The sequence below is a fragment of the Notechis scutatus genome, chromosome 10, assembly GCF_049901735.1.
Source record: "Notechis scutatus isolate UNSWTSFEM ecotype Mainland chromosome 10, rNotScu1.2, whole genome shotgun sequence".
NCBI classification, from domain to species: Eukaryota; Metazoa; Chordata; class Lepidosauria; order Squamata; family Elapidae; genus Notechis; species Notechis scutatus.
Genome location: NC_142018.1, coordinates 16252610 through 16279110, shown reverse-complemented (window position 1 = coordinate 16279110; position 26501 = coordinate 16252610). Strand labels below are relative to the sequence as shown.

The following is a 26501-nucleotide window of genomic DNA, read 5'->3' as shown; positions in this document are numbered from 1 at the left end:
GAATCACCTTCAGATATTCAACGCATAACTTTAAGAAAATCAACCCAGTCCCAATTATGAAAAAAAATGACTGGAGACCAATGGACCTCATATTATTAATTCATTGAAGATTGAATCCAAACACCCTTTCTATTCAAAGGAACACAAAAATAGTGTTACTATTTTACTAATACACATTGCAAATTATTCAGGACACATATGGACCTACTCGAGCCTTGTGTTAGCTAGGTAGGTTTCCTTCCTCTTCTCTAAGTGTGGCGAGGAATTGATGGAACTCATGTCTTCCATTGATTGACCCTTTCTACTCTCTTACTTGTTTGTTTGTTTATTTGTTTATTTTGCCAATTCTGCCCTGAGAGGTTAGGTTGTGGAAAGAGATTTGAGCAAGTAAAATGAGATTTGGGAAAGGAAAAGTGACCAGCAACGGCTTTTTCAGATTCGCAGTCAGAAAAGAATAGATGGAAGATTTTTGTTTGAATTTCTCCAGGGGAAAGATTTAACCTTTTTTTTTTTTTTAAAGAGCAGCTAAAGAATACTGATACTTCAAAATGCACATCTAGAGTTGTCTCAAAATGTCAAAATCAAAGAACTGCAAGAGAGACAATTAAACCACGAAAGATGGGACATTCATACGCAACTCCTTGGTGAGAATACTATAAGAAACATACAAACATAACACATTCCACCTGTGTGAATTTCATCCAGATTCTACTCCCTTTGGACAGACATTTCAGAAAAAGATGAGTTTTCATCACCAACTGAGAAAAGCAGAAATTCTGTAACGCTGGGCTGTTCAACATAACCTTTTTGAGTGTTACATCCTTAATTTGTTCCTGTTGTTAATTCTTCACTCTCTCAAATTTCTATCAATTACCCAATGTTAACCATAGTCTAACAACAACACCTGTTTAATGAGCAATGTAGCAACTTTCAGTTGGTGACAGTTGCAAATAGTCAGAATTTTACTCAGGGTCTTCTTACATTCTTATGAAAGAGGATGAGAGAGATTCCAGCTCTGCCAACCTTGCAGGGGTGGTTTTACGATTCTTAGAAAGGAAGCCTTCCTTGTGTAAAGCTCATGATGTCCTAGATACACCCATGAAGTTTTCTTAGCAACAATATAGACACAATAACCCATTTCATTTTCCAGAAATTTAATTCAACATCCCAGTCTAAAGCCTTTTTAGTCCCTGTGGAATCTCCCACTAACTGCTAGCAAATTCCAACTCTGCTTACTTCCAGGCTCAAAGAAGGTCAGCCAAGTGCTGCCATCTGCTGAAATCAAAAGATTTTTTGCAAAATCTACAAAAAAACCCCAAAAAAACAGCGATGGTGGACTGTGTACTCAGAGGTCTTGTTTCACCTTTAGAATCAAGTACAATGAAGACTAACCTATTGAGATTAGCATTGCCATGTAATTAAGCTCTGGTCAGTTAAATATACATGTCAGACGGAGAAAACGTGGCACTTTTGTCGTTATTGTGACCCATCCTCCCTCTCCCTCCCTCTTTTCTTTCTTTCACTCTTTCTCTTGCTCTCTTGGTCTCTCTCTTTTTCTCTCTCAATCTCTTTCTCACTCTTTCTCTTTCTCACTCTCTCTGTCTCTCTTTCTCTTTCTTTCACTCTTTCTTACTCTCTCTTCCTCCCTCCCTCCCTTTTCTCTTTCTTTCTTTCTTTCTTTCTTTCTTTCTTTCTTTCTTTCTTTCTTTCTTTCTTTCTTTCTTTCTTTCTTTCTTTCTTTCTTTCTTTTCTTTCTCTTTTTTCCTCGCTTTCTCTTCCTTCCTTTCTTTCTCTCTCTTCTTTTCTCTTTCTCTCTCTCTCTCTTTTTCTCTCTCTTTCTTTCTTGCAGTCAGAAAGCACAAATTGAAGGAACATTGGCTTGACCCTAATTTATCATAAACAAAAGCTATCTTCTGCTGCTGTAAATGAGAAGTGAATGGATTTTTAAGTTACTTTTCAGGATCATTTCAGAATAATAAAAAAATATATGCCTTCCATTCACTCCTTTGGTGATTTATCAAGTGTTATGTGGAAAGGGATTGAAAACAGCTTATTCTTTCTTAATAAGGCCAATGTTTAATACATCAGCTTGCACTGATACAACTATTTCATTTTCTTATTTTCTGCTTTTTCCTCTGGAGCCTCTCTGTTATATGTTATATGTTATTATATGTTATTATATGTTATTATATGTTATTATATGTTATTATATTATATTATTATACAACTTTAAAAGCACAACTATAAAGACATGGGAAAATACCCAAACAAAGCTGAATAACATACATACATACATACATACATACATACATACATACATACATAGTTTTGGTTTCTGTTTGACAAATGACAATAAATAAATAAATAAAATAAATGTAGAATTTCCTGATGGATGAGAATTCAGGAAGTCAAATCAGGTGAATTGTCAGCCTTGGAAGCCATTTCTACCTTGGAAGCTTCAAGGCTGCCACATTCAGTGCCTGGGAATTTGGGAGCGGGGATTTCATAGAGAAGCAGAAGGTTAGACTCAACAATATTCTTTTCTCAGAGAGTCAAGGACAAGTTACTCTGCACCTGGAGGGGAGTGACTGGAGGGATGTTTCCAGATGGGACAAAGATTTGACTGGGCCATGTAATGGACTGATGGATGCAGGAGAATGGATCTTTGATTTTCCTTTTGGTTGGGAAAACCTGGAACTCTCAGATTTGGGTTTTCCCAGATGTGCCAATATGACTTCCCTAAAAAATTCTTGCTTGGATTAACTTTGTCTCTGAGTGGTGAATGGAGAGGGAGAATTTTCTTGAAATGCTGACATTAACCCAAATCTGACACAAATATTTCATAAAAATCTGAAAGCTTTGGTTTGGAGAACAGTTGGGCTAGAGTAGACAAAAAACATACTGAGTTTTAAGGGTTAATAAACAATGCCACAAAGAAAATGATAATTATAGTCCCTTGAGTCAGGCAACTAAAAATAGCTGGTTGATTTGATTATCTGCCCGGCTGTAGTTAGAAACTTCATTATTATCGTTGAACACCAGGCATAATGTGGAATGACAGAATATGAGTTGCTAAAACCTTCCTCGCTCTTCTAACCTCCATTAGTTCCAAACCCTGTTACTGCTGCATCCTCATTTTGTTAGAAAATTGCCAAAGAGAGAATATCCCTAATGAATGATGCAATTGCTAAATACAGGGAGCAGCGAAGTTTGATTGCTTTTACAAAAAGGGTTGATGAGTTGTCCTAAGCTTGGTGTTAATGTCGTGAACACGATTTTTCCATTCTTGTTCACTAGCCTCATTTATGACAAAAGGAGGAAATAATGAGCGAGATGACTGGGCCGCTGATGAATAAGAATGTGTTTTCTAAAATGTCACGGTGAAAACGGCAAAACAGAAACAAAAATAACTAATCCCTGATTATTGGTGTTTTTTGATTTTTTTAAACACATACTCATTTAAAATAGCTAACTCCTAACATAAGCTGTATTCATGGATCATCAATGAATAAGTCATTAAAATGCAGCCTAAGCTAGAGAGCTCAAATCCACCCTTGGTCATGGAAATTCAGTTATGATTTGGAGCTGATTACAGAACACCTTTAGCCTTCTGCAAAAATGTCCATCTTTCAATCCATTGTTCCATAAATAGCACCATTGTCAGCGTTCCAATTAACAAACTCCAACCTAATAAGCTCCAAGACAAGCATTTCCTCATTTTATTAGAGTTGTCATATTGGCGTATCTGGGAAAACCCGAATCTGAGAGTTCCAGGTTTCCCCTTCCCAATAGAAATTCAAAGTCAATCGCCTGGACCCACCAATCAAATGTTCTCCCAATTGGAGACATTCCTCCAGGCACTCCTCTCCAGGTGCAGGGTGACTTGTCCTTGACTTTCTGTGAAATAATGTTGTTGAGTCTAATCTTCCACCTCTCTATGAATTCCCCCCCTCACAAATTCCCAGCCATTAAATGTGACAACCTCAAAGCTTCCAAGTAAAATATGGCTTCCAAGGCTGACAAACCATAAGTGTTGAATCTGGTTAAAAGCGGCCCAGTTTAGCATATGGTGGATTGCAAATGCAGTCCTTAGGAATATAGTTGACCTCATCCATGTCCCAAAGCTGGACTTTCTTGGTGGTTTCCTTAAACATGTTTTGCTTCTTATCCAACAATCTTCTTCCGTTCTAATAGTTCTTCAGTTCTTCAGTTAGTACTCAAGAAGTTTCTTGGATGAGAAGCAAAACGTTTTCAAAGAAAATACCCAAAAAGTCTAATTTTCTTTTGGGGGAGAAAAAAAAACACATTTGGGACAACATAACCTGCATGATTGAGAATCTCCACATACATTTGACCTCATAAAGTATATTCTGTGAATCTTGCTAGTACTTATGAACCAGTCTATTCAATAGAGTGTTATTGTGAGAGTAAAGTGGGAGGAGGGGATGCTCTGTGCATGGATTTGACTTCCTAAAGGAGCCCAAATCTAAGTAATAAAATACATCAGCATGGAGAAAGTTTACTCATTTGTGTTTATTGATTTTACTTTAATATTTGCAGGCCACCTCAATCATTTATGACTCTAGGTGGTCAACAGCAAGGTAAGACTAGAACAGGAGAACAGAAATAGCAAAATAATCAGCAATGCAACAAGCAACTTAAACAAAAACAAACAGAAAAGTCCCAGGCAAAGAAGAATAGCTTATTTAAAGGGGCTGGTTAAATAAAAGGTTCTTATTTATCAAGTGCCAGAACTTTAGTGCAGATGGTGATAATGACTGGAGGCTACCGCTACCCACAGTTCTCAGATCCAAACACTCATAAACATCAACGTACACTTGGGAGAATTATGGAAAGATCAGCACATATTTGGAAAGTCATATTTTTTTTAAAAAAAAAAAGAATGTCAAGGCTGAGTCACATTTTTTTAAAAAAAAACCTCATCCAAGGAAGTTTCAGAGAATCAAATGCATGTTACAGCAAGATACATAACACCAACATTTTGTTTTAGCATGAATAGTGGGATAAAAGGACAATGAACTGTCCTCTATCTATAATATAATTTAGTTGCAGAAGTTTCATCACTGCAGGGAGAAAAAGGTGGAAATAGAAAATTGTGTTGAACCTCACATAGAATTTGATGTAGATCTTTTCTTTTAAAAAGGGGGGAAGAGGAGGAGGAGGAGGAGGAGGAGGTTCACAACAGGAAAATGCACTGAATTTTTCATATTAGTCTCATTCAATTGCCCTTGATTGTTGTTTGAAATTGCCCATGTAATTTGTAGGTAGCAAAATGAGTAGATGATTTCTCAAAAGTTCTCCAGTGGACCTCTAAAAGTCTTTAACCATTTATTGAGGATAGAACCTTGTTTTTTTTTTTTTTTGTTTTTTTGTTTTTTGTTTTAAATGGAGGCAGCAGCTCTGCTATTGAAAATTAAACCTTGGGAAGGAATTCCGTCTTCCCTTGGGAAAGAATGAAAGCATAAGAAGCCAGGAACCCTGAAGTCTGTATTAAAAGATTCTGGAGATATTATTGTGCGATATAAGGGGACATTAAGACTCACACCAGTTATATAAAAAAAAATACAGGAAAAGCACATCTCACTTGGGTAATTTCATTCAACTATTTGGGAAGGGAGGGAGGGAGGGAGGGAAGGAGGGAGGGGAGAGAGAGAAAGGGACAGGGAGAAGGAAAGGGAGAGGGAGGGAGGGAAAGGGAGAGAGGAGGGAAAGGGAGAGAGGAAGAGGGAAGGGGAGCTACAACTGAAACACAGAAAACCTGTAGGGGAAAATTTCAAGATACCATATTTTGCTGCTCAAAACTATGCACTTTTTCCTCCTTGCTCTTATTCATCCACTTATCTTCTTTGCTTTTATACATGGGCTTCTTCATTATTCGAGATTTATTTCTCTCCCCACCCCCCTTTCTTTAGCCCTGTGTGAAATTTTCTCCTCCCCATTCTCAGACAGGATGTAATCATTCTGTATAAACTATTACATTCGTGTAAACTTATACAGACTTGGTGGGATGGGGTGGGGGGGGGGAATATAATAAACCGAGCTTAATTATTCATTGGGAACAAATGATCAAATGAGCCCTGTGAATCTCATAATTGAAGTCTTTTATCCTGAAAAACCTGCTGCAGTGTGAAACTGCTTTGGTTTCCTGCCCTGCAAAGGATTGGTCATAATGTTCTCATTTTGTTCACCTTTTGATTTCAGGGAATCAAAGGTGTCCTGTTGAGCAGTGTTCTGTGAATGAGAATAAGGTCCAGAATGAATTGCTCATAAAATCCATGCCAAGCTTAGTCCTTGATGGCTCCCAGTGGCTGTGTTTGCCTTTAACATGAAACTAAGCAATGCTTGGTCAACCATATGGATCTATCATCCCTCCCTAAATAGGTCAGCAGAGAATATTCTGGTTTCCCTTTTCCCAAATGGAGAAGTAATGGGCTCTCATTTCCCCCCAGTGCAAATAAAAAGTCATTATTGCACTTGTGGTATCGAGCATTTTTTTCTAGGAAAGGCACTTCGACCTGGAAGATTTGAGAGTTGCGTTCTCCAACAGCACAATAGCTTCCTTACCATTAACTAATTCTCAGCAGAGCCAGGCCAGGAGCTGAAAAGTGACAGGATATGGAAATGTTCTGCAGCCTGTTGGACTCAGAAATGATGATGCATGGACAAAACAGAAATAACTGTGACAGGAGCAAATCAAAATGTCCAGAAGCAGCATGTCAATGAGATGATGATCAGATGGTGAAGAAAGCCCTGAAGGAACAGCTGATTACCCGTTGAGAATGGCCTTCTACTAGCAGGCGGGTTTTTCCCCTCTTAGCCAGAGAATTCAAATGCAGATTATAACTTTTGTCTTTCTCTTCTTCATTTGCCTCTGGAGTTCCCAAATAGAAAGACCTATTCTTGCCCAAAGATCTGAATGTTGCCTTCACTCTGCTTGAGAATAAAGACATGGGACAACAAAGAAATTTGATTTTGGGGCTTTGCTGAATCTATATCATCTGCTTTGATTGCCTTTGGGGTTTGGGTACGTATGAACCACGCTCTTATAAGCATTTGACTTCTTCCTTTCTTCACTCTATCTGGTGCCCAACTTCCCTTTTGGCTTAAAAGCAGAAGCTAGATGGCATTGACCCTTTATTTTCCCCTTGTTCTACCTAGCTTGTCAGGCATTTTTCCAGGATGTTTTTCACACGTTCCGTTTTGCACATTCCTACACAGTTCTGCTTTTATCTCCTGGTTTAATGCAAGGCTAATCTCACCTAGAAGGAACGTAGTGGCTCAGCGGCTAAGACGCTGAGCTTGTCGATCAGAAAGGTCAGAAGATTGGTGGTTCAAATCCCTAGCGCCGCATAACGGATTGAGCTCCCATTACTTGTCCCAGCTTCTGCCAACCTAGCAATTTGAAAACACGTAAAAAATGCAAGTAGAAAAATAAGGACCACTTTGGTGGGAAGGAAACAGCCTTCCATGTGCCTTTGGTGTTTAGTCATGCCGGCCACATGACCACGGAGACGTCTTCGGACAGCGCTGGCTCTTCGGCTTTGTAACGGAGATGAGCACTGCCCCCTAGAGCCAGAAATGACTAGCATGTATGTGCAAGGGGAACCTTTTCCTTTACATAGTTTTCATTAATGTTTTTGTTGAAAAAAAAAATCATTTTCATTTCTTTGGTTGCACTCTCCTCTATTCATTTAGGACTTTTTAAAAATTATTTACTTTGCTTTTTTAATTATTAAAAGCCAGTGCATCATTCAGAAAGAAAGACATATTTTGGATTATCTATCAGTTGGAGCTGTGTGAATTATATTAAGTTTGCATCAAATGCAGACTGGCCTAACCTGGCTGGCATTCTTCTAACCTTTCATTATTCACAGCTTTTGCGTTGTTGATTGGTTGGTTGGTTACATTATTGGGCTTAAGAGCATAATATTTGTACTTTCTACATTCTTCTTTGAGAATCCCATTTAGATTCATTGGCCTTTCCTGTTTTGTCCTGCTGAAGAATCTTTCTATTTGTATAATCCTTTGTTAAAGCTAATGCTATATTTCACCTCCAACAGAACCAGGCTTAACATAACAGGTAAAAGTTTACAGGTGAAAACTAGGTTTGTTTGTTTGTTTATTAAACAAATGTACATGGCTCCCTATCTCATGAAAAATGATGCTGGGCAGTTCTAGAATAACCCATGTAGCTGGTAGTATGAATAGGTCTGATGTTCTGGTTCATTATTCATTGGGAACAAATGATCAAGTGAACTCTGTAAGTCTTTTGTCTTGAAAACCTGCTGCATTCTAGTTATGTGTTCCAGTTCATACAATAGGCAAAAATACAAACCCACTTTTATCTTACTTTGATATATTACACAAAACTACTGAAAGAATGAGACATCAGCTAGTCCCCAATATTTCTCTTCTCTTCTCTTCTCTTCTCTTCTCTTCTCTTCTCTTCTCTTCTCTTCTCTTCTCTTCTCTTCTCTTCTCTTCTCTTCTATTCTATTCTATTCTATTCTATTCTATTCATCCTCTAGTGAATTTAGGAAACTTCTATCATAAACCTTCACTCTTTTTTAAAAACAAACAAACCTGGAACTGATTTTTCTCACCTTGCTGGCCAATCTGTCTGGCAGTTTCAGAAGAAGCAATCCCAACCGACTTGAAATTCAGCAGATCAGGGAAAGCCACTTTAAACAAAGGTGACAGGTCACAAATGATCAAGGAAATCTGCTTTGGGGATACATTTATTCCACTAGATGGCAGCCCTTTTGCCTAGATGTTCATGGATATTGCATTTCAAAGATAAAGGAAAAACAGATTAATTTTCTTTATGGGGATTTTTTTTGTCTGTTCTGAATTGGAGTCAGTGTCCATATCAAGCATCCCAGGATCCAAATTAGTTGATCAAGAAATGCTGAGAGGACCACAGTATAATATATAGTTCCAGTATTCATCCAGCCCAACCAATCTCAAGGGTCCATAGCAATGGGGAAATTTCAGCTATAATAAAAACAAAACAGATGGTTGAATGTACCCCTAGACCTGCAATGGCATATATGTAGACCTAGAAAGTTCATAAATATGCAGGTGTGCCTCCGAAAGCTACATGATATTAGAGGACTCTTGAACCATATTTTACTATCACTTTCTTCAGCATAATTCTCAGTGATTTCAGTGTGTTCTTAAAAATTAATGACACCAGGCTAGCCCCAGGTACATCATAACTCTTGGCTCCTGTTCATACCTGAGTATGAGAATGTACCTGAATACATCCTTATTTTAATGCCGAGATGAAAAACAGTGCCCTATTGCTTCCACTTGAAAGGAAAGGAACAGAAAATAACTGATTAATTTTACTTTGATGTTTCATTTAATTAGGAAATTAGCAGCTTTGCCAAATTGTTTTCCAACTTTGTTATAAAGGATTTGGTTTTCTTTTATCCTAAAAAGCATTCTGAGATGACACTCGAGTGTTATAGCTAAAGACTTTGAGTTGGTGAAACTGTTATGCAAACTTATAAGTCAGGGGTGGCCAATTAATTTTCCCAAGGGGCCAAAAGAGAAACTGACATGGTTGTAGAGGGCCAAACGAATAAGGCTATGAAGGTGCACAGGTACATGCACATATATACATTGAAAAAATAAAACAGTAGTCACCTTCAAACCAGGAATCTATGCGGGCCAGACAGGGTTTGCCAAATAACTAGATGTTGCCTGGGGTGTGTGAAATGCCCAGGTCTACATAAGTGAATTTAACCCACCTTTTAAGGAGTCTGTGTACCTCATTTGCATGATGACACCATCATTAATATAATCATTATTTCCTCCTGCCTTCCTCTTTCAAATGCCTTTTCCAGTCTCCAGTAACGTTGACTGTGAAGTCCCAGATATAATATCTATAGCAATTATTTTCTTTTTCTTTCCCTCATAATTCCTTAAATAGGCCTATTCAGGAAACACATTCCATAAATTTCTGATATGTCTCACGCCATAAAGCAACTAACTGGGTCAAAAGCAGTGGTGGGATTCAATTTGTTTTACTGCCAGATCTGTGGGCGTGGCTTGGTGGGCGTGGCAGGGAAGGATACTGCAAAATATCCAGTCAGAGGTGGTATTTACCGGTTCTCCGAACTACTCAAAATTTCCGCTACCAGTTCTCCAGAACTGGTCAGAACCTGCTGAATACCACCTCTGGTCAAAAGCTAATGCAGACTTTAAAACACGAAACTTTTATTTAAAAACATTTCTAAAATCAGTAACTACATCCTTTTAAAACTTCCTCTTAACATGCATAGTTTAAGATTCATCTGTAATAACGTTTTACAAGCTTTAAAAATTATTCAAGCATTGTAGACGTGAAGGAAAAAAACAACACTTTGTAAACCCAAACCCAAAACTACATTAAAACTTTATTTCAATTACATATATCAGACCAATTAAAATCCAACTAACTCCAATTAGCTCATTAAATATAAGTCTCTCCCTCCACTTTATCCTCATAGAATAACACCTGTGTCTTCTCTTTAAAAATATTGCTAACCATTCATATTTTCAAATTTACTTTCAATAACATTTTACAATATTATTATGGGAATGTGACTTATTTATTATTATTCATTAAGTAATACTCCATAAATAGCAATAACAATAGCACTTATATGCCACTTTACAGAGCTTTCCAGTCCTCTCTAAGTTGTTTACAGAGTCAGCCTATTGCGCCCAACAGTTTGGATCCTCATTTTACTGTCCTTAGAAGGATGGAAGGCTGAGTCAACCTTGAGCTGGGATGGATGGATAGATGGATGGATGGATAGCGAAGGAGGGAGGGAGGGAGGAAAGTAGCTATGGCACTTAGACTTATATACCGCTTCACAGTCCTCTCTAAGCAGTTTACAGAGTCAGTCTATTGCCCCCAACAATCTGGGTCCTCATTATTCCGACCTCAGAAGGATGGAAGGCTGAGTCAACCTGGTAGGATTTGAACTGCCAAACTGCAGGCAGACGGCCATCAGTAGAAGTAGCCGGCAGTACTGCACTCTAACCACTGTGCCACCATGGCTCATAATTCCCTAATACTTCTCATGCCACAACACAACTGTGACAAAAACCAATGTAAGGCCTCACAGGACTACAGGAGCACCTTCCATTTTGTTTGTATGATTCGGGAAAGTTCCCAGAAAATATAAAGTGCCGTGCAATGCTTCTAGAATCCCCTCTTGTACTGAAATAAATATAATCTATTTATTACATCTATAATATAATCCAGCCTAACTTTTGGATGCTCATCAAGAACGCATTTTTCATCTCTTCATCAAGAGCACATTACAGTAATCTGGTTTTCAGGCAAACCTCTGTGCATATGGGAGTCATCATCTTCAGCGCAGCATATTCAAGGAGATCCAATTACTAAAACAGCCTAGCACAGCATATACTTTAAGGAAGATTATTCCTGGGCATTAAATGTATCACATTCAATGACCACAAGCTGAAGTTGGTAATAATAATTTGAAAGAAAGAAAGAAAGAAAGAAAGAAAGAAAGAAAGAAAGAAAGAAAGAAAGAAAGAAAGAAAGAAAGAAAGAAAGAAAGAAAGAAAGAAAGAAAGAAAGAAAGAACTACCGAACATTTCAATAATGCTGATGGAGTTGACTTGATGAACACATGTTCAATCATAAGCAGTGGCACATGGGGGTCTCCATGCACTACCAAAAAGAAAGGGAGGAAGAAAGGAAGACAATATAATTAGCATAACACATAATTACCATCGCATTGTGATGCCAAGTTAGTTAGAGCATAAATGTGTCAGCGGTGACAGCTTACATTAAACTGCTTCTTGCATTTGGATAGAATCATAACAGGATGCTAATGATCAAGCCACGAAAGGAATGGGAAATCCCAGGACCAATGCGTAAAAGTAATCAAAACCCAATCTGGGTCAGTCACGGTGACTAGAAGTTTAGTCTTCCGAGCTTTCAGACTTGTCTTGGAGCCCATCCTCAGGGAATTTCTCTCTCACCAGGATGTTAGTTATGTTAGGGTGGATTATATTACAGATGTAATAAGTAGGTTATATTTATTTCAATGCAGGAGAGGGTTCTAGAACAGGGTCCCCCAATCCCCATCTGTAGACTGGCATTGGGCTGTGGCATGCCAGAAACTGGGCCATGCAAACCAGTGAAGCCCCATCTGTGGGATTCCGGTCCACAGAAAAATCTCTCTCCATGGAACTGGTCCCATAAGGTTGAGGATTGCTGTTCTAGATAAACTAGAACACATTCTAGTAAGAGAGAAGTTCCCTGAGGATTGGCTCCAGCATGACTCTGAAATCTTGAAAGGCTAAACCTTTGGTCCCAATGACCAACCCAGATTAGATCCTGCAACATTTTCCTGGGACACCTATATTTGCCTTCATTCAGGAGTAATCAAAATCTTCACATCACTTCAGTCCTTCTCTGATTAAATTTGCATGGACCTAGTAATGTTATGAATGGTATTGGTTATTATTATTATTGCCTTTATTGTCAGAGTACAACATGTGTACAATGAGATTGGCTGAGCCTCCCTTCGTGCAACCCCCCCAACACAATTCACAGTGAGGACAGAAGTCCCTAACCCAGACCCAATCTTATTACACTATGTGACCTTGTTGAACAATGTGCCAGCCCCACAAGTCTATCCTACTATGTTGACATGAAGTTATTTTCCATTCAGAAGTCTGACAGCCCACAGGTAGAAACTGTTCTTCAGCCTCTTGGTGTGGCTGGCTATGCTTCTATATCTCCTACCCGATGGTAGGAGAGTGAAGACGTGCTGACTGGGATGTGAGTCATCCCTGAGGATTTTCCTCACTCTTCTAAGACAGCGAGCCCTAGCGAGGTCATCTAGCAGTAACAGGGAACAGTCCAAAATGTTCTGTGGTGTGCTCACCACCCTCTGTAGTGTCTTTCTATCTGCAGCTGTCAAGCCAGCTTACCACACCGTAATGCAATATGAGAGGACGCTTTCTAGTGTGGACCGGTAAAAGGAGGTCATCAGCTGTTGTTCCACTTTATTCTTTTGCAAGACCCTGAGGAAATGGAGTCTCTGTTGGGCCTTTCAGGCCACCTGGGTTGTGTTGATTTTCCAGGTGAGATCTTCACTGGGGTAGATTCCCAGGAATTTAAAGGAGGAAACTGTCTCCACAGTTGGGAGTGGGGCAGGTTCCTCTCTCTTCTTCCAGAAGTCTAACACCATCTCCTTTGTTTTGCTGATGTTCAGGTGCAGGTTGTTTTCTAGGCACCATGAGGAGAATTTTTGAACTTCCCCCTGTACGCTGTTTCACCTCCACCTGTAATGAGACCCAATATGGTAGCATCATCTGCGAACTTAATGATGACAGTGGATGGGTCAAACGATACAGAATCATGTGTGTACAGTGAGTACAGGTAGGGACTGAGCACACAGCCCTGTGGGGAGCCAGTGCTAAGTTGCAGGGTGGTGGATGTGATGGACCCAGCCCTCAATGTTTATGGTCGGTCCCTCAGAAAGTCTTTGATCCAGTCGTAGATGAAAGAGGGGAAATCCAAGTCAGTCAGCTTTTTGATAAAGATGGTCAGCAGGATAGTATTGAAGGCCGAGCTGTAGTTATGTTATTGACAAGTTATAGGATGTATTTATTTATTTATTTATTTAGTTAGTTAGTTAGTTAGTTAGTCAAACAAGTATTAGATAACAAGTATAAGTATAAGCGTGATTATGAATACATGAAAAAGGAACACTGGGACAGGGATGGTAGGTACGTTAATGCACTTATGCACACCCCTTACAGACCTCTTAGGAATGGGGTGAGGTCAAGAGTAGACAGACTAAGGTTAAAGTTTTTTGGGTTTGGGGAAGAAACCACAGAGTCAGGTAGTGTATTCCAGACATTGACCACTCTGTTGTTGAAGTCGTATTTCCTGCAATCGAGTTTGGTGCGGTTTACCTTTAATTTGTATCTACCCTGTTTCTCCAACAATACGGCCTCCCCCAATAGGAAGTCCCAGCATGTTTTATAGGCATGAAATGAAATTAAGCCCCTCCCCTCAAATTAAGGCCTATATTAAAACATGCGAAATGGGGGGAATGGTGGGGGAGCTTGCCGTTAGGAAATACTTTTGTTGCACACCCGGATATGGTGCTGCCTGCATTGACCCTGATACGAAGTGCCCCACCAACACCGAGGTCAACATCCAAGCCGTCGCCACCCGCCCAAAGATGCAAGGGGGGGGGGAAATTAAGTCACCCCCGAAAAGATGGCCTAGTCATTTTTTCGGGGCTCAAAAAAAAAAATAAGACCCAGCCTTATTATATGAGAAACACGGTATTGCGTGCTCTTGTGTTGCTATGGTTGAAGCTGAAGTAGTCATTGACATGTAGGACATTGTAATGGATAATTTTATGTACTATGCTTAAGTTGGACTGAAGGCGGCGTGGTTCTAGGTTGTCTAAGCCTAAAATTTCAATAATGATAAATTTCGATGAATTGTAATATAATAATTATAATAAAATAACAATAAATAAAATAATGAGATTGAGCTTAAAAATGGTCTGGATTTGGAATACATTCACATTTTGAAATGGCAGAACCAAATGCATTCTAGAAGAGTAGTTTAGAGAAAAAGACTTTTCCAGCATCAACTCAGACACGGAGGGATCAGTAACCTCAGTAATATTGACTTCATTTTCAAAGGGTTACTACAGGCAACAATTGCAGAGTAATAAATGAATAGTACTGGTTCTAGGCTCAGAGGAAAGAATTAATACTAATACAATAATTGTTTTTATAGTCCGAGTAATAGCATTCTAGGCATCAGCCCCAGGAGGTTACTAGCAGTAGTACAGAATACTAACAAATTTGCACAACCACACAATATTGAGTCTGAGAAACAGCAACACTAAAGCAAAGTTTCCCTATTAATAATAGTATTATTAAAATGGTAGTATTATAATCATTGTATAGTATATACAGTACAATTTAGTATTATTGTATAATCATTGTTTAGAGGGTGCAATGGCTCAGTGGTTAAAGATGTGTAGCTTGTCAGCTGGAAAGCTGACAGTCCGGATTCGAGACCCTGAGCACCACACAACAGTGTGAGCTCCTGTTCTTTGTCCCACTTCCTGCCCGCCTCGTAGTTTGAAAGCAGCAAATGTGAGTAGATAAATAGTACCACTTCAGTGGAGACGGATATGACTGGACAGGAAAATCTTTACCTTTTTACCTGTTTTAAGAGTCCAAATAATAGCATTCTAGGAGTTTCAGGCTCAGGAGGTTACTAGTAGTAGTACAGAATACTACGAACTTGTACAGCCACACAATATTTTATCCACGTCTGAGAAACAATACTACAGGATATGCCAGCGGAATAATATAAATAGTATATAGTAGTATAAGTTAGGGCTACCAGATATGAACTCTACTACTAGAAATTATCATCCAATAATAGTCACTCCTTAGCAGGTTTTGAAATGCTGCTTTGCTAAAACACACTGGTCATAAAAAATGGGGGAAAATAAATAAAATAACAAGTACATCGTTTGCCAGAAATGTGTCCATTATGAATAATGGGGCTAGAATTACTTAAGCTCTGGCTTTGTACATCATGGAAACTGATGCAAAATGGAAGAGAAGAAGAAATGAAACAGATCTGACAAGATCATCCATCCCTTGGCATTATAAATTATTCTCTGATAATGTCTCCCAGGAGGACGTTTAATTGTGGAACTTTTCAAAGAGTTCCCAGTAAGTCTCTTTTTCTGGTCATGCTGGCTCAGATATTGGATACATATATTCTATGTCTAATCATTTATGAGCAATTGATCTCATGAGAGAGAGGGGGGGGAGGGAGGGAGGGAGGGAGGGAGGGAGGGAGGGAGGGAGGGAGAGAGAGAGAGAGAGAGAGAGAGAGAGAGAGAGAGAGAGAGAGAAACCCAGAGCTGATATTTCTAGGAGGGTATTTTGGAAACATTGGTGGAAATTGCAAAATCTATTGTAATTCTCCACCACAAAGTTGTTTCAAATCAATGTAAATACAATCTTCCTTGAGTGAAGTTCACTTTTAATTCCCATTTCCATGCTTCAGGATGTGACTCTTGGTTCCTGGCAGTCTTCCAAAACAAATGTTGACTTCAGACAAATGCTTTTGGACTCTGGAAGATCTTATGTCTAAGTTGCCCAATCTTGCAATTGAGATTTATTATGGTGTTTTTTTTATACCAGAAGTTCAAATAATATTTGAATATCTCTTTGGTAATGTTAGGCTAGCTTTAGGTATCTTCAAGTGGTAGGTCTTGATTTGGGACAGGGGAGCAATATATGTGGCCCTCCAAAGCTTACTGAACTAGAAATACCAATATCTTCCATAGGTTATGACAGGTTCTGCACTCCTAATAATAGTGTAAAATGTGTTTCTCAATCTTGGCTATTTTAAGATGTGTGACCTTCAAGCTCAGGAATTCTCGGAGTTGAAGTCCACACCAAGAGGCCAAGAGTGAGAAACACTAATGAAAAACAAAGTTTCCCTAATGTGAAACATTTACCAAACACATACAATTGATCTTCTGATCATATGAAATCCTTTCACACAATGGGTACTAAAAAGTAGTCAAAGAGGTAGAACAAAACTACCTCTACAGGTAAAATTTAAGGTTTTCCAAGGTGTTCAAGACAATCATACACTTATAGCTGACTGGATGGAGTTAAAAGTTTAGCTATTTCATTACTCCCAAACTATTTTAGTTTTCTCCAGAAATAAAACTAGCTAACTAAGTTCAACTGATGAAAATGAATTGTTTCAGAAAGATAGAACAATATTACGAGGAAAAAAAATTGAAATAGTAAGTTGGCTCTTCAATGGACTTCAGGTTGTACCGTCTTCTATCCAATCAACCATACACTAATCCAGAATATTTATTTGATTCTTTTATTCAGATTCTTGAGGGGTAAATCTTCTCCAACAGCCTGCCAGTCTTAACATGCCAATGGACGTGAATAATAATTACTAGGTATATATCTATATAAATGAATTTGTATCTTGTTCACTTCATTTGCCAGTTACGCAAGCATAAATTCATTTTCAATGCCCCATAAGGATTAATTAAATGTTCTTAAATTTCTGCACTAGCAAAAAATATTTCAATATCCCTATTTGTCATCTGAATTCTTCCCTGAATATATCATTGGAATACAATTCAATTAATTTGTTAATTTTGTGGGCTTTTTTAAGGTAGTTCTTCAGAGATAAGAATTCCTCCAAGCCTTGTAATCCCTATTTCTTTTTACTATAATTATTGCCATTTAGGCTATATGGAGACTACTATACCAGGAAAACTACTATAATTATTGCCATTTAAGAGTGGGAGGAGGAGGAGGAAGAGGAGGAGGAGGAGGAGGAGAAACAACAACAACAACAACAATAATAATAATGCCAGAATTCAAGTCACAACTTCTCAAATTAGATTAGAGCTCAAGAAGTTTCTATTTTCCTACTTCACTGAAGTTTTACATTTATTCCATATGTGTTTTTCTCCCAAAAGTAAAACAATGGGATGAACATTATATATAAAACTACCTTTGTGAGATTAACATTATGACTTCCTATTACTAGTAGTGTGAAGGAAAAAGAGACTTGTTCAGTTAGGACTTCTTTTAAAGATGATATAAAAGAGCCTCTTCCATGAATTTAATTATGAAAGAACAGACTCTGGCAAATGCTGTAATTGGGCTAAAAAAATTATCTGAAAGTTTTTTATTTACAGAATGTCCATTAAAAAGATGCCACAGTGTCTGTGAATCTAAATTTAATGGCCTTCCAATATAGAAGCCCTGGAAGTTTTATGCTTACTGTCCAATTATAACTCTCTTCACAAGTTTATGCAGCAAAATAAAGGGCAAAAGCTATAATGATTTGAAAGCTATTCTTGGTGTGTATGTGTATATGTGTGCGTGGGGAGGGCTTGTAATTCTAAGTCATCAGACATATATTTTTAATGTATTAACATCATGAATTAAGTTATTTCTTGGAAATATATATTTCTAAGTTTATTCATATATAGCATTGCATATTTGAGCAATGTTATTGATTGATAATTCCACAGCAATTACTTTTGTCAGTCTAAATTCTGAGCCCTTGGTGAAGGTTGCGTGGATTTGTTTCACTTTTTGTTCCTGTCCCATTTTTGAAATTTTCCCATCTTTTATTAGTTTATTTTTCTCTCTTGTTTGATTTTTTTTCCCCTCTGCTTTTAATATTTCTACTGGTGAGCAGCTAGAATCATTTGGTGTCAGGCAGCATGCAGACTGATTTAATAATTAACAATACATAAACAGAACATGCAATGTATATCTCCAAATTTAGGTAGTACATTCTCAGTGCGTTTGAGGTGGCAGCCAGTGATTCAATTCTGGTGGTTCAAACATGCTGCTGATCTTTTACTCTTGAGTAGAACTCAACTTGTGTCCAAGTAACGTGTGTATTGATTAGCTACAAATACAGATAGTTCTCCATCTACAATGACAAAATGGGACCAGAACCTCCATCATTAAATGAGCCATTTGTTAAGTGAATCTTATGGATGTTAAGTGAATCTTTTTTCCTGTTGTTGTTAAGTGATTTTTTTTCTTGTGGGTGTTAAGTGAATCTCACTTTCTCCCCCACTGACTTGACATGACAGAAGCAAATTGGGAGGGTAACAAATTGCAATTACATAAGCCCAGGATTCTGTAACCATCATAAATACATGCTAATTGTTAAGTAAAAAGGTAAAGGTAAAGGTTCCCCTCCACATATGTGCTAATCGTTTCTGGTTCTAGGGAGCGGTGCTCATATCTGTTACAAAGCCAAAGAGCCAGCACTGTCCAAAGATGTCTCCGTGGTCATGTGGCCAGCATGACTAAAGACTGAAGGTGCACGGAACCAAAGTGGTCCCTATTTTTCTACTTGCATTTTTTACGTGCTTTCAAACTGCTTAGGTTGGCAGAAGCTGGGACAAGCAACAGGAGCTCACTCTGTTACACGGTGCTTGGGTTTCGAACCACCGAACTGCTGACTTTTCTGATCAACAAGCTCAGCGTCTTAGCCATGGAGCCACCACATCCCTTGCTAAGAACCGGTACTCAAATTTTGATCCCGTGACTGTGGGAGCTAGATAGCTGACCCTGTCATCTTTTGGCATTCAAATACACAGAAGAATGATGTACTGTTGTCTTCTCGTGAGGAGCATCCATCTGAATCATATGTGGGCGATCTCCTGTCCTCTCCTTATCCTGTTCAAGGAACTGGTTCCTTGGTCTTTAACGCCATCAATGGTTCCATTTTGCAAAGCTATTTTCTGTTTGACATACTTCTCTGAAAGTTGGTAAATAGAATTATTACCTAATTTATTTTCTTGAATTGTCTAAGAAATTGGCAGGCCCAGGCCAAGAACAACGTAGAACAATCCAGCTAAAGTTCAGTTATTTTGTTTTTCACACCAAAAGACAGTATCTCACCAGAATAAATGTATATTACCCTAACCTAATGAATATATCCTAGAAAATTCTAGGAAGAGTCTATCCTAAATTATTTCCTCTGACTCAAATGCAACTCCAGTTTGTATTGTTTCTTGTATCACCCCCTCCTTGGATTGTGTTCCCTTCTTCCTGGTAAACTGCTGCTTCATTATAGTCCATCACACCACTTTCCTCTTGGTAGACACAACCCATTTCAGAAATGGTGTGATAGAAATGCAATAAACACAAGTAAATTAACATAAAGATGGAGGCTATGCAGTTACGCACTTGACAGGTTAAAGTCATACAGAAGACAGGATAGAAAATGCCAGTCATTGAATCCAAGTAGAGGAATTAATTTTATATGTCATCCAGAAAATAGCAAGATTAGATGACCCTAATCTCCCCCCATCCACCTTTAATCTTTAGGTAAGGATTCCCCAAATCTCAGCCTTGTCCCCATAGGATGCTTTCTCTTCTTCAGTTGTTTTGAATATGACAGTTCTCTGGTTTATGAGCAATGACCCATTTTAAAGGCCACAAGCATAGAAATAGAAATGACCTTTAATATTACTGTCATCTACCACCTAGAAGAGTTGCACACAGAGATCTTATATCTGATTCAGTATCTGGTTGCAGGAGAAATCTAACTTTCTCCTAATTCATTTTTGAAGAGGAGGGGGCAGAGGAAACAGAAGGATGCTACATTTTGGAGCAAAATGAAGGTTTGTTACAGTTGAAATTGTCTTCCCTGCATATCAGAGTGAGTTTCAATGGCCATTTGGGAGATCCAAGCATATTGATATCCTTTGAGTATAGAGGTATTTTGTGAGGCAGAGCAGAACTTTCAGGAAAGTATAGCTGAAAGAGACAAAAAGGAAGTTGGAGATAATGCTTACAGTGCAGCAAAGGGCAATGGAAATGGATGTTGCAGCATAACCTATTGAACCTTTTGCTTTCCAGTAGAACATCCTTTCCACATTATGCTCCCAAAATTGTCAAGAATGTGGAAGGCAACTGAAATAACTTGAGATAAAAAGGGTATCCTTGTTGCATCTCTAAAAATGCATGGAAACGATTAAGTAAGAAAAAGAAAGGAGGGAGAGAGGAAGGAAGGAAGGAAGGAAGGAAGGAAGGAAGGAAGGAAGGAAGGAAGGAAGGAAGGAAGGAAGGAAGGAAGGAAGGAAGGAAGGAAGGAAGGAAGGAAGAAAGGAAGGAAGGAAGACTATAAACCACTCATTCTTTTTCAGAAAAAAAATAAGCTTTTATCCCGAATGTTTTTCCCCTCTTGTCTTTTCTTCTTTTTATTTTAAATACCTACACATTTCCAACCTGCATTATCTTATGGAAGATGGCAAAAGACTAAAGATTAATCCTAGAGCAAATTAGATCAAAAAGACAATGAGGATACATTTAAAGGATTTTATAAATTGATTGCTACTTTATAAATCAATCATGAATTGTATTTTATAAAGTCTAGACTTCACTGTAGCAAGGAGGCTATTAGGGTTATTAATACTTTACGAAGTTTTTATCAAGGGTTAGAGTGAAGAGAGAGCTCTTGAAACAATAACCAATTAGCAAATAAATAAAAAGAAGATGAAGCTGGGAGAGATGTTCAATCATCATTTGCAAACCTCATTGAGTCAGCAAATATGGGCTGGGTGCCCATTCATACAGACAGTAATCCTGTGTTCCTCATTTGCCTACGAGATTCAGCCTGCATGCTACTAAAATACTGTGAATTAAATGTAAAGTAGAAAATTGAAGTCTCGGTGGCGCAGTGATTAGAGTGCAGTACTGCAGGCTACTTCTGCTGACTGCCAGCTACCTGTAATTTGGCAGATCGAATCCCACCAGGCAGAAGGTTGACTCAGCCTTCCATCCTTCTGAGGTGGGTAAAATGAGGACCCCAGATTGTTGGGGGCAATATACTGACTCTGTAAACTGCTTAGAGAGGGCTATAAAGCACAGTAAAGTGGTATATAAGATATTGAGAAAATATGTTCCATTGCTTTAACAAATGACAGATCTCTTCTCCTTGGCATGATCTGTCCGCATGGGTCTGTAGGAGAAGAGCAGTCAGAGCTGGGAGGTGGAGTTAGGCATGCCATCTGCCTAGAGTCGTTGCATTCTCACAAGGGCTCCAAGTCCAATCCCACCCGAATTCTATTAATCCTTATCTGGTACCAATTTTGTGTTGCTTTTGTTGATCAGATTCTTGTGTATGGGGTTGAATAAATCTTCTATTTCTGCAATCTAACAGATGATCCTGATTCTTTGCTCCTGACAGTGTCAGATCTCTTGTTAGGCTTAGCAATAAATCTTGATTCTCCAGACACTTCATTCCATATTCAGGAACTTAAAATAGAAATTCACAGACACACCATGGCCAGATAAGTTGTATATTGCAGATAAGATAGAAACCAGGCCTACCTGCTGAAGAACCCAGAAATTCTCTCTCTTGCTACACACATACACATAATCCATTAATTTGCCAATTTTGGGAAATTTTTGCTGCATTCTGCCTAGCTTGAAGATATCATTCCTGCTTTCTACCTACTTTCACTCATGATATCATGGAACACTAATTATTTGATTTTGCACAGAAATCATCTGCATATTGGAACTTTAGAACTGTGAGACTTATCCGGTAAGTCAGCTGGTCTATTGATGTGATTCATAAAATAACCTAGAAAAGTAAGGATAAAATTTTGGTGTGACCAGGCTGAAAAGAGATATGGAAAAGAACATTACCTTAAATTTCTTGCTTTAAATTATTTATTTGTTAAATTTATATGTTGCTCATCTCACAGTGAGTATCTACAACTACAACATTCAAATTAAAAATTACAGAATGTAATTTGGCTGCTTGACTTAACTTCTAAGACCAGCTAGGACAACAAAGTCAAGGCCATTATCTTTGTCACACAACTGCTGAAGAAGGAGGAAGCTCACATAATATGTTCTTGCCAGGACTGGTTTCCATGTATTCCCCAGTCAGAGAATATACTTAATCCATGGCCAAGTTGAAGAATCACTTCTTTGGAGGCTACTGGATTATTTATAAGCAGGTCAGTTGATATATAATTTATTTTGTTTGTTTGAAATTCCCAATCAATTATACATTGAGATAAAGCCAATTTAAATGTATCTTCTACAAAGCCATGCGTCTGTTATTCCATGCACAAACATGCAGGCAGTTTTCATTGCAATAAATGGACTTTTCTTTTAAGAAGAGCCAATGTAATTTCTTCCCAGATCTGCCTCAGAGGCTGGATACAGGCTAAATTTGTGTATACCACACTGTTTCCTCTTGGGTTAGCTGATCTGTTTTGTTTGGCTGTGTGGATCTGGAATTCTTTGTTGCTCCACTGCTAATATTTTTTGACAGATAAACAAACTCTAAATGTTATTTTAGAAGGATGAGAAGAAGAGAGCCATAACTTGAAAACAGAACGGACTGCCCCTCTCTTGGCCAATGTCAAACATAAATAAAACACTTGGTTCAAATAAATAGAAAAAATATTTTTGAAAAGTGGGTTCCCATAGCCCAGCTGTGTGAATCAATGGTTTTCATTTCTCATATATTCTTATGGAATTTATTATCAATGAAAACAATAAAATAAGCCACATCTACTTCCAAAGTGCTTTGTTCAGCTGCTTAGTTGGTTTATTAGCATATCTGTATAAAACAGAATTTTTAATAATTCCATCTCAATCTGACTTCCAAAGTTTCTGAAACTGAGATGAAAACAAAAGCATCACAGATTCAGCCTGGGATTCAAAATGTCCATTTAGCAAATATTAAATTGTCCTAAGAACAAGAATAAGATGAAGGAAATGGTGTAGGGTCAGCTTAGGTAGGGGGTTGGACTAGATGAACTACAAGGTCCCTTGCTACTACTAAACTGGAGTGCAATGAGTTTTGGTTTGCTACAGTTTTTTCTGACCTAGCTATCATTGCATATAAACTATGGTTTAGGCTTATGATTGCATTAACTCAGCCAGCAGTGATTTATTAAACAAACCATGGATAAAACAAATCATAGCTAAACAGTGCCTAAAAACAGATCATAGACTCTTTAAATGTAGAGATAAAGTCTACTGTGACATCAACAGCCTGATATCAATTATCTTTTGGCCAGTAGATTTGATCTGCAAATGGCCTGAGTTCCAGTTTAGCAATTTTGCTATGGGTAAATATTGTACCTCACTAGAGTTTAATAAGTAAGCATGTCACTTGTCTTTTTCCTTGGGAATTAGGTTACTAGGAATCAATTTGCTAGCAAGCCAGCCCAAACTTAACTAGTTTACCAGTGAATAACAAATAGGAATTCTGAACTGTTTTTCTTTCAAATATACAAATCAATTAATCTTTAGCACATATTGGAATGTTTACTACCTGAAAAAGCTGCTGGACAGTTTTAAGTTAAGGACAAAGTTTAGTTTTCAATCCATGAAATGGTGTCTTTGTCTTTGATAGAGAGGAAGAATAACTTGGCAGGAGATTGCCTAGATGTCAGATTCCACATTAAGCGTCCCTATTCTTGTCTTTGATGATGCTACTTGAGACCATTTACTGTCAACAAGATATACAACCTGTTACAATTATTGTATCTTCCACATCAAGCCATGCAAACATTCTGTCCATTACATCATGCACAATTTGTGTTGTTCTTGTTGTTTTTTTGTAACAATCCAGAAATGCAACATTCTTTCTTGATGGGTTTGGATTTTAGCTACCCACAAAAAAAGTTTTAATTTAAAAACAAATCCATCACTACATGTTACCAAAAGTAGATTTGTGACTGCCAAACCCTTCCAGCCCATGGTTTTTATCAACAATTTGCAGTGTCCCTGACCACAATAGTTATGGGTGTGACAGCAATTTTATTAGAAAATGCTGTTTGTTATTCAGAGGCTTAACAAATCAAACCTGCTCTCAAAATTGGCACTTGTAGTGGGAGGTAGAGGTAACATTTAGTTGGACAGCATCCCTGCCTAAAAAAGATCTTTTTGCATTAAATTGCAGTGGGTGAAAAATGAGTGACATTTCTTTTCCAGGGATATTTATATTGTTCACGAAGGGGAGAAATCTTCGGCCAAATATTTATCTTTTGCCGAAGACCCTATGTCAGTGGGAGAAAGTATATAAAAAAAGATTTCAAAAAAGGACTTGTAAAAGTACCATAAAATTGTTCACTCAGTTGAACACGTACTAAAGTTTTATGAATATCATCATACCTACCATTTCCACCAAGTTCACACAAGGCATTCCCCCCTACCCACCCCTTTCTGGGTTTCTTACAACGATCCTTTGTGACTGTGTCTAATAAAAGGATAAGAAAAGATTGTTGTTCCACAGAAAGCTTGTTTGTGCTGGACTTAAATAGAATTTGAGACCTGAACTAGTGATTTCCAATTCCAAGCCTACCGTCAAGGTACTTGCATTTGAAAATCCTTCGCAACTGCCATGCTTATGACAACAATGTCCCTGGCAAGTAACAAAGCAATGCACAGAAAAGCAGACTTCAACCTTTTGGTGTGTGTGGGTGTGTGGATGTGCATCAGAGGTGGTATTCAGCCAGTTCTGGAGAACCGGTAGCAAAAAATTTGACTAGTTTGGAGAACCAGAAAATACCACCTCTGGCTGGCCCCGCTCACCTGCCCCTGCTCTTACCTCTCCTATATTCTGTTGTTTATGTTCTGACCAAGGCTTCCTGAGACCATAATTAATCACACACTTAGTCCAAACAACTCTCTTTTTATTTCAACGCTGGGAATTATGTTCATTCCCAGCCTGTAATGAGTCCCAAACATTCTCTCGAGATAAGAACCCACCTTTATCTCCTTTGAATTGCTGCCAACATCTAAAGTGCCAAATTAACTGTAAAAAAAACAAACGGAATACAAAGTCCACACAGAGCTTCAAGGTTTAATCTGAACAGAGAGAACGATGTTGCTTCCTGCAAAGGTTCCTGTCCCTTAGCTCCTCCTTTATATCTTATGGGAGGGGCAATCACCTCCAAGCCTTACTCCTGAGTCACCCCTTTTGTCTTAACTGTTCTTGCCTTCTGGCAGCTCTGTGCAAGTGTGCACTGGGAACAGGCTCCCTTTGTTCCTCTGCCTCGCTGCTGTCAGATACTGGAGTCTCTGGAGTCAGCACATAGCTCCCAGATGGCACTGGCCCCATCTCTGTATCAGTTGCAGGACCCTCATCCATGTCCTCCCCAGACTCCCACACTGGCCCATGTTCCTGCCCACTGTCTGACTCTGCAGGCTTCCATCAGACTACAACAGTTTTTTTTAACTCAGCTGAATTGCGTGGCAGAGCGGATTGCCACACTTCAGCCGAGCTAAAAAAAACAGCACAGCTCCACCAGCACTGATACAGGGAGTACTTTCTGATCCCTGCACATGCATTTGGCATGTGTGCACATTAGGCATACCTGCACAGTTCACCAGCATTGATACAAAGGGCAGTGATTGAGCCCTGCACATATACGTGCAAAGCAAGCTCTCCAAACTGGTAGGAATTTTTTTTTAAACCCACCACTGGTGTACAGGTGTGCACTTGTGTAAGAATGTTTGCAGCAATTAGGAGTTTTCCCAAGATCCATGAACATTAATCAGATCCACCTTAATTGGAATGGAATTCCCCACTGCATTTGTAGATAAGCCCAGAAGAGATGGTAAACAATTGCCGAACATTTCCACAAGACTCTTGGCTTGGATCCAGAGTCTTCCACTAAATTCCTGAACTTTGACTTGGAATAAGACTTATTATTATTATTATTATTATTATTATTATTATTATTATTATTATTATTATTATTATTATTATTATTATTATTATTATTATTATTATTATTACCCTGTTTCTCCAACAATATGGCCTCCCCCAATAGGAAGTCCCAGCATGTTTTATAGGCATGAAATGAAATTAAGCCCCTCCCCCCAAATTAAGGCCTATA

The 26501-nt window shown here is 38.4% G+C and overlaps 1 long non-coding RNA gene across 2 annotated transcripts in view; it reads right to left on the bottom strand.

Annotated features, from left to right (window-relative positions):
* Positions 1-20033, bottom strand: part of LOC148129762 (uncharacterized) — a 102454-nt gene extending 82421 nt beyond the window's left edge. For both annotated transcript variants that reach the window (XR_015750688.1, XR_015750689.1), the window contains exon 1: positions 19941-20033. This is a non-coding gene — a long non-coding RNA (uncharacterized LOC148129762). The remainder of the gene's footprint in view (positions 1-19940) is intronic.
* Between the last annotated feature and the right edge of the window lie 6468 nt (positions 20034-26501).